Consider the following 7468-nt stretch of genomic DNA (forward strand, 5'->3'; position numbering starts at 1 on the left):
AGGGGCAGAGGGGCTGGGGTAGGAGCCTCCCAGCCTGGAGCTGAGGAGTCAGGTAATGCTCTGGGGCCCGGGTGGGATCTCAGAGCAGAACCAGAGAAGAGGCTGTGGTGATGTCTAAGCTGCTGGTCCAGGAGACCTGGGCAACTCAGGAAGGGCGTTTGGGTTTCTCACGAGGACAGTTGTGGGTGCCTGTAATGAGCAGGACACAGGCAAGATGGGAGGAAGGAGGCAGAGGGACCCGAGTTGCTGGGGAGGCCAGGCCTGAGCAAGGGCAGGGCCAGGATTTGGGTAGCAGGGTTGGGACCACAGGGCAGGCATCATGCCAGCTGGTGGGTTTGGGTGACTTGGGCACAGGCGGAGTTGTCGGGGGGGCCCACGGGGTATGTACTGGGGTTGCCCTGGCGAACGGTGACAGAGAGCCAAGCAAAGTGACTTGGTAGCCCATCAGTGCTGAAGCCAAAGGCCCCAGAAAAGGGACAAGACAGGAGTGAAAAGAGCAGATTCAAGGACTGGTCCTCAGCGCCCGCAGGGGACAGAGACCGAGCGCTGGTATCTGCACAGAGCAGCAATTGAGGCCACCCTGGTCACAGGACTGCGGCCTGAGGACACCCTGACAGAGGTAGGGACTCCTGGAGCATTCCTGCAGCTGGGGGTGGCCGGAGAGGCTGCAGGGAGGAGACCCCGGCCCTGCTGGGCCTCTGGCAACCCTCAGGCAGGAGGAACCTGTGTCTCCAGGCCCGTTGGGTGGGACGGCCCGAGGGGAGACAGGCCCCCTACAGCCCCTGCCCTCCCTGATTTGTGGGTGACAGCATGTGTTGGGCCTTAGGCTCTGTGCTTGGAGTCGTGAGCCTCACCTTTCAGAACTGGAACCAAGCGCTTATTGACAGAAAGCCCAGTCACTAGTCACTGGCCAAGTTCAGTTCCCAATGGTGCGGCCTTCAGCTCCAGAAGCCACCATCAGCCCCTCCACCTGCAGCTTGCTTCTTCAAAACCACAAGAGACTCAGCTGTTTCGGGTCTCTGACCTTGAAACACTGTTTTAAAGGGCTCCACTGATTAGGTTAGGCCCACCTGGGACAACCCCCTTTTGATTAAATCAATTAATTGCTATTGTTATTTTTAAATGGCATCAGAGGCTTTTGTCACCTCTGCCACATAAGATAATCCAGTCTCATGAGCAACACGCCTTGGTATTCCCATACATGTGACTCACTGGGAATCATCTTGGACCAGCTTGTCTCGCCCGGTCCCTGGCATGTTGTACCCCCATTTGAGAAAGAAAAAGAGTGAAAACGGGGCTGAATATCAAAGAAAAAGGACAGTAGACTAAAGCACTGCACGAGTCAAGAGTTCTCCAGAGAACCAGAGCCGATGGGATAGACGTACACTATAATAGGGAGCGATTTATTACAGGAACTGGCTAGCGCTCCTCGTGAAGGCTGAGAATCCTCACCTCCTGATGTCCGCAGCTGAGACTCAGGGAAGCTGGCCACCTGGTTCCAGTTTGAGCACAGAGGCCGGAGAACCAGGAGCATGGGTGGTGTCGGCCCAGTCTGAGGGCGGGATAAGAGGTCCCAGCTCAGGAGCCAGGCAGGGGCGTGAGTGCTCCCCTCCTTCACCTGGTTGTCCAACCCCCACCCCATCCACACATGTGACGTCATCACAGCAGGAGCAGGGACAGGTGGGCGTACCTAGGAGGCTCGGGAGGCGGGGAGGTGGTAGGGCTTGGAAAGAAGCCTGGGGTCCCCTGTCCCGTGATGAGGAAGTTGTCCAAGGCCTGAGAGCACCGGGGGACGAGCGGGTAATAAATTTAATTTCTTCAACATGAGGAGCCAAATCCGGATCTGTTTGTTGTATAAATGTCCACTTAAAATAGCTAAGAAAATGGCCAGGGAAAGAGCTAACAGCTAACTCTGAATACTTCGCTGACATATACTTTCTATATTAATCTACACAGTAACCATCCATTTTAGGCAACCGTGGTGGAAAAGGAAGGAAAGTGTTTTTTGGAGCTTGCTGACTGAGGACAGAGCCTCCTTCTTCAGACAACTTCTCACTGACTCACTTGGACTCATTCTGTGTACTTACTCCCAACGTGGCCCCTCAAAGTCCTTACCTCTTTTTTTAAAAAAATTTTTATTTATTTTAATTGGAGGCTAATTACTTTACAATAGTGTAGTGGTTTTTGCCATACATTGACATGAATCAGCCATGGGTGTACATGTGTCTGCCATCCTGAACCAACCTCCCGCCTCTCTTGATGGTCCTGCCTCTCACACCTTGGGGAGCTGAGCACAGCAGGAGCCATGGGAATGGTGGTGGGTGCTCCTGGGACAGGTGATCAAATCAACAGCTGGACCCGGCTTCACCCTCTGGGACCTTCCCTTGAGGGGAAGCCGTCGGCTGCCTGCCTTGCAGGGAGGCCACTAGAGCAGCCCAGGTGGTGGCGGCTGGGGGGCCGTTGGGTGGGGGTGTGGGTAGGTGGGTGTGTTTGTGGCCACCGGCAGTGCCCCCTGACCTGCCCCACCTCCTCCTCTCACAGGTGTTGGTCCCCAGTGAACACCCACCCTCTTCTGCCCCAAAGTGTCTCAGTACCCATTTCTAGGGGGCCTCGCCCCAACGGGCTCTACTGTGAGGGGCCCTGGCTCTCCTGAAAGATGTGAGGGGGAGGGAGATGGGTTGAGGGTTCACTTGACTCCCCTGTCCCTTGCGCCCTTTATGTGGCCACTGGGCCTCTGACCTGGGAGCCAGGGTCACTGCCGTTCAAGCCCACAACCCCACTGGGGCTCCCGTCTGACTCTGCACCCATCCCCCTGCCAACAGGCGTCCACCCTGGGAAAGGAAGTGCAGGCGGCGATGCCAGCAGCCACCCTGACAGGGTCTATCACTTATGGTCATGAATTAATTATTCTAAGTTAACGAATATCCTATTTTCAGAGGTTAAAAGAAACAATTCTGAGACTCCGTGATGGCAACGTTAGCATATTAGCACGAAGACTGAGACGATAATCTGAAAAAAAAGGAATGAATCACAGTTTCACATTCCTGTAACTGGTTTATTTGAAGCTTACCTGTCAACCAGAGAACAAGCCATAACAATACGAATAGTGATGAGTTCAGCTTCATAGGGAAAGACTCTAATAAGCTCAATCTTTATGCACTACTTTGGAACCAATTTACTAGATATATTAAGCAAATAACATGCAGAGCAGTATGTGGTTTCCCACTACTTGTCTTAGAAGAGGGGACAGAATATAGGTGTGTTACTTTCACTTAACGTTTACGTGTACTCTACACGAACACAGACACATACGACATACACTTGCTTATATAATCCTACGCTACTTCTGGAAACACACAACTGACACGGAGGTCACTGGTGGTCTGAGGAAGGGAGTGAGTGGTCGTGGGGCGGACATGGGAGGGAGACTTCACGAGATTTTACACTTCTTTGCTTAGAACCATATGCAATTTTTGGAAAAGACCAGGAAAGACTGAAGGCAAAAGGAGAAGGGGGTGGCAGAGGAGGAGATGGTGAGATAGCTTACCAACTCAAGGGACGCAAATCTAAGTAAACTCCAGGAGAGAGTGAAGGACGGAGGAACCAGGCATGCTACAGTCCACGGGGTCACAAAGAGTTGGACACGACTTAAAGACGGAACAATAACAGTATGCAATTACTGTGTACTGAGAAATAAATTAAGATTCAAGAGCAAATGCAAAGACAAGCAGCAACACACCACTAGTGTACACTACGTTCATCAGGATCCAGGGCGTTTGGGGAAATACTCAGGGAGTGAGGGCATGGGTGGCTTACACTGTCACATAGTTTTTAAAATCTTATGAGTGGCTCTCAAGCTCGATTTCCAAACCTCGAATATGCATTTGGAAGGAAGCGAACACAGCACAGCCGGAGCTGGGTGACTTCTCTGAATGATGCCCGTGGGGCTTTCAGGCTTAGCGTTCATCCAGGCCAAGCTTAGCAGCAAAGAGCGAGGTGATGGGCTCATCCCCACTTTCCAGGGCCAGGTCGTATGCCGTCTGGCCTCTTGTGTTCTTCTTCTGGATGCTGGCGTTGCATCTGCTAAGGAAAATGGGGGTGAGCTGACGGATTCCAGTCCCTGAGCCTCAGGGCCTGACTCCTTGCTGCTGCTGGGGCTCCCGGGCCCCCGTCCCAAACTTCCCCGAGAGGCCACCATGACCCAGCCCTCAAGGGTGGCTCTACCCTGAGCCCTTCTGACAGGCTCTGCGATCTCACACATCCAATGCCAGTCCTGACAGAGGGTTCCCATAGCCTCCATACCCACAACCAGGTGGATTTAAGGGGGGCAGCATTCTCATTGTGCTTTGAAAAGCCCTTAGTGCCTTGGGAGCCATGGTGGGATGGTGGCCCCCATTCACTGGGTCAGCTGTTCGGGCACCAGGACCCCCTGAAATCCTCACAGACCAACAGGGGGATCACTGTGGCAGTTGGAGTGTCCCCCAGAGGCCAAGGAACGTACCCCAGTAAGGCAGCGATGCACTCCCTTCCTGCCCGGCCAAGCAGAGTTGCTTCATGAAGAGCTGTATTTTGGAGCCTGTTTGGGTGGGGAAAAATCCCTGGCTAAATCCTTGGTTAGAATCCTCGAGAGACTGGAGAGGGAGCAGGCACAACGGGGCCTTGGTTTCACCCATGACCTACTTAACTAACCCAGGAAAATCTCTTGACTCTCCCCTTTCTGCTCCTTTCCTTGGAAGATTAGCAGGGTAAGCTTTGATATCAGAGAGAAAGTTTTAAAGTGAGGAATCCCACAAGGATCTGGTTTGTAGTCAATTTATACGAATACACACTATGTTAGTATGTTTCCTGCAAGAGTTCATGGAATGTGTGGGACATGGTCTTACCCTTGGTTTGAATCCTGGTGACTGTCCTATGACAATAACCTTTCAGGGCTGAGGCTCCTATTCTTGTGTGGGGACAATGACCTTGGCTTCAGTGAGTGTGGCTTGTGTGATATGAAAACAAACACCAGCCTTAGGGCCCTGAGGGCAGGCCTGAGAGGTCAGACAGCATATTTTGCTATGTGCCAGACTCTCTCTCCACGTTGCCTGGTCAGCTTGGCCCAGTGAGGGAGCAGTGGCTGTCACAGTGGAGGAAGGGGTGGTACCTGCATTCCAGAACTCACGAAAGGCTCCTGATCAGAGGTGGCAGGAGTGATGGAAGGTGGGAGTCATGGCTGGAGACAGAAATGAGATGAGCAGCTGAAGGTCTGCATTCTCCTGGCCCCTGGTCCTTCCCTCGACACCACCACCCCGTCCCCTGCACGTGCAGATGTATCTGCAGCCATAAACGTATCCCAGTGGAGAAAAAGTGTGTTGGCTGTCAGGAGCCACGTTAGGCATTACTGACAAAATGGAGGCACGGCCCCAACTCCCTCTCCTTGTCCCGCAGCCACGTACCCAGGATAAAGGAGTTAGGCCTTGTGATTCTGACTTGTTCTTTCCTCCCCTCAGCTGAGTAGACTGAAAAGAATATTAAGGTGTTCATTGTTCTTGAGAGGAGCATGAGAAGGCACAAAGCCTTCTGCAGCTGTGCTCAGAAAATAATTCATAAAGTTAGCCATTGACATTTGTTCAAAGACTTTTACAAAAGAGTGTTCCAGGGTGAGCACATAGGCCGCAGCTTGAGGCCATGGGAGGGATTGCTATCTGAAGCCTATTTGTGAGGAAAGTGTTTATGGCAAAGGAATATGCTGGATTTAGGGCTTAGGAATAATTAAAATAGTTAGAAGCTACAGATTTAAGGAATGTTGTAATGTTAGCATATTCTACTATAGCTTATAGAGATTAGGAACTTTAGGGATATTAATAGCTAGAAGCCCTTAAGAAATAGTGAGCTTAGGAGGAGGAGCTAAGATGGCAGAGGAATAGGACGGGCAGACCACTTTCTCCCCAACAAATTCATCAAAAGAACATTTAAACGCTGAGTAAATTCCACAAAACAACTTCTGAATGCTGGCAGAGGACATCAGGCACCCAGAAAAGCAGCCCACTGTCTTCGAAGGAGGTAGGAAAAATATAAAAGACAAAAAAAGAGACAAAAGAGGGAGGGACAGAGCTCCGTCCGGGAAGGGAGTCTTAAAAACAGAGAAGTTTCCAAACACCAGGAAACACTCTCACTGCCGAGTCTGTGGAGAGCCTTGGAAGCACAGAGGGCAACATAACAGGGAGGAAAAATAAATAAATAATTAAAACCCACAGATTACTGAGCCCAACGGTAACTCCCCCAGCGGAGAAGCAGCACAGACGCCTGCACCCGCCACTAGCAAGCGGGGGGCTGGGCAGGGAGGTGCGGGCTGCATTGCTTAGAGTAAGGATCTGGCCTGAATGCCCCGAGCACTATCTGAGTGAACTAACTTGGGCTAGCAAACGAGACTGTGGGATGACTACCACGCGAAAAGCCAGCCCTAACCTAAGACACCGCCAGGCCCATGCACAGAACAAAGGACTGAACATAGATAGCCGGCTGCAGACCATCCCCCTCCGGTGACAGGCAGCCAGAGCCGAAAGGGGGCAATTGCAGCCCCACACAGACATTATCTACAAAACTGTAAGTGGGCTTCTTTGCTAACTAAGACTTCTTGGGGTTCTGGACGGTCAAGATCCGCCTAAGAAGGTGCGCCAGTTGTACACCCAGAAAACTGAGTGGCAGGGACGGGGGAGGCGATAAGTTGCAGCGACCATGCTCGCCAAACACCTCATCACCTGAGCTGCTTGGACCTGGGAAGGGCACAAAACGCAGGCCCAACCGAGTCTGCGCCTCTGAGGACTACCCGAGTGCCTGAACCTGAGTGGCTTAGACCTGGGAGGTGCATGCAGCCCAGGGCCGGCTTCGGACGGTTCCCGGTGGAGCAACCTAGAGCCTGAGCAGTGTGGACAGGGAGGGTACACGCACTGTGAGCGGGGGCAGGCCCAGTGTGGCTGAGGCACTGCGAGCACACGCCAGTGTTATTTGTTTGCAGCGTCCCTCCCTCCCCACAGCGTGACTGAAAAAGTGAGCCTTAAAAAAAAAAAAAAAAAAAAAGTGTCCACCACCGCCCCCTTTGTGTCAGGGCGGAAGTCAGACACTGAAGAGACTGGCAAACAGAAGAAGCTAAAACAGAGGGAACCACCTTGGAAGTGACAGGTGCAACAGATTAAAACCCTGTCGTTAGTTCCAACTACATAGGAAGGGGCCTATAGATCTTGAGAAATATAAGCTGGACCAAGGAACTATCTGAAAATGAACTGAACCCACAATACCCACAACAACACCAGAGAAAGTCCTAGACATATTTTTACTACTTTTACAATCATTCTTTTTCTCTTTTTTAAAAATGTTTAAAAATTTTAAGTCCTCTATTACTTCTTTAATTTTCACTTTTATAACCTACTATGACTTTGCAAAAAAAAAAAGACCCTATTTTTTTAAAAGCAAACTTTATATATAT

The 7468-nt window shown here is 51.4% G+C and overlaps 1 long non-coding RNA gene across 1 annotated transcript; it reads right to left on the minus strand.

Moving 5' to 3' along the window:
* Positions 1-3034: 3034 nt before the first annotated feature.
* LOC139186488 (uncharacterized) lies at positions 3035-5353 on the minus strand. The gene is made up of 3 exons (XR_011570056.1): positions 5147-5353; positions 4502-4576; positions 3035-4080 (listed from the first exon to the last, which is right to left on the minus strand). It is a non-coding gene; the product is annotated as an uncharacterized lncRNA (long non-coding RNA).
* Positions 5354-7468: the final 2115 nt, after the last annotated feature.

Source organism: Bos indicus, chromosome 13 (genome assembly GCF_029378745.1).
Source record: "Bos indicus isolate NIAB-ARS_2022 breed Sahiwal x Tharparkar chromosome 13, NIAB-ARS_B.indTharparkar_mat_pri_1.0, whole genome shotgun sequence".
Classification (NCBI taxonomy): domain Eukaryota; kingdom Metazoa; phylum Chordata; class Mammalia; order Artiodactyla; family Bovidae; genus Bos; species Bos indicus.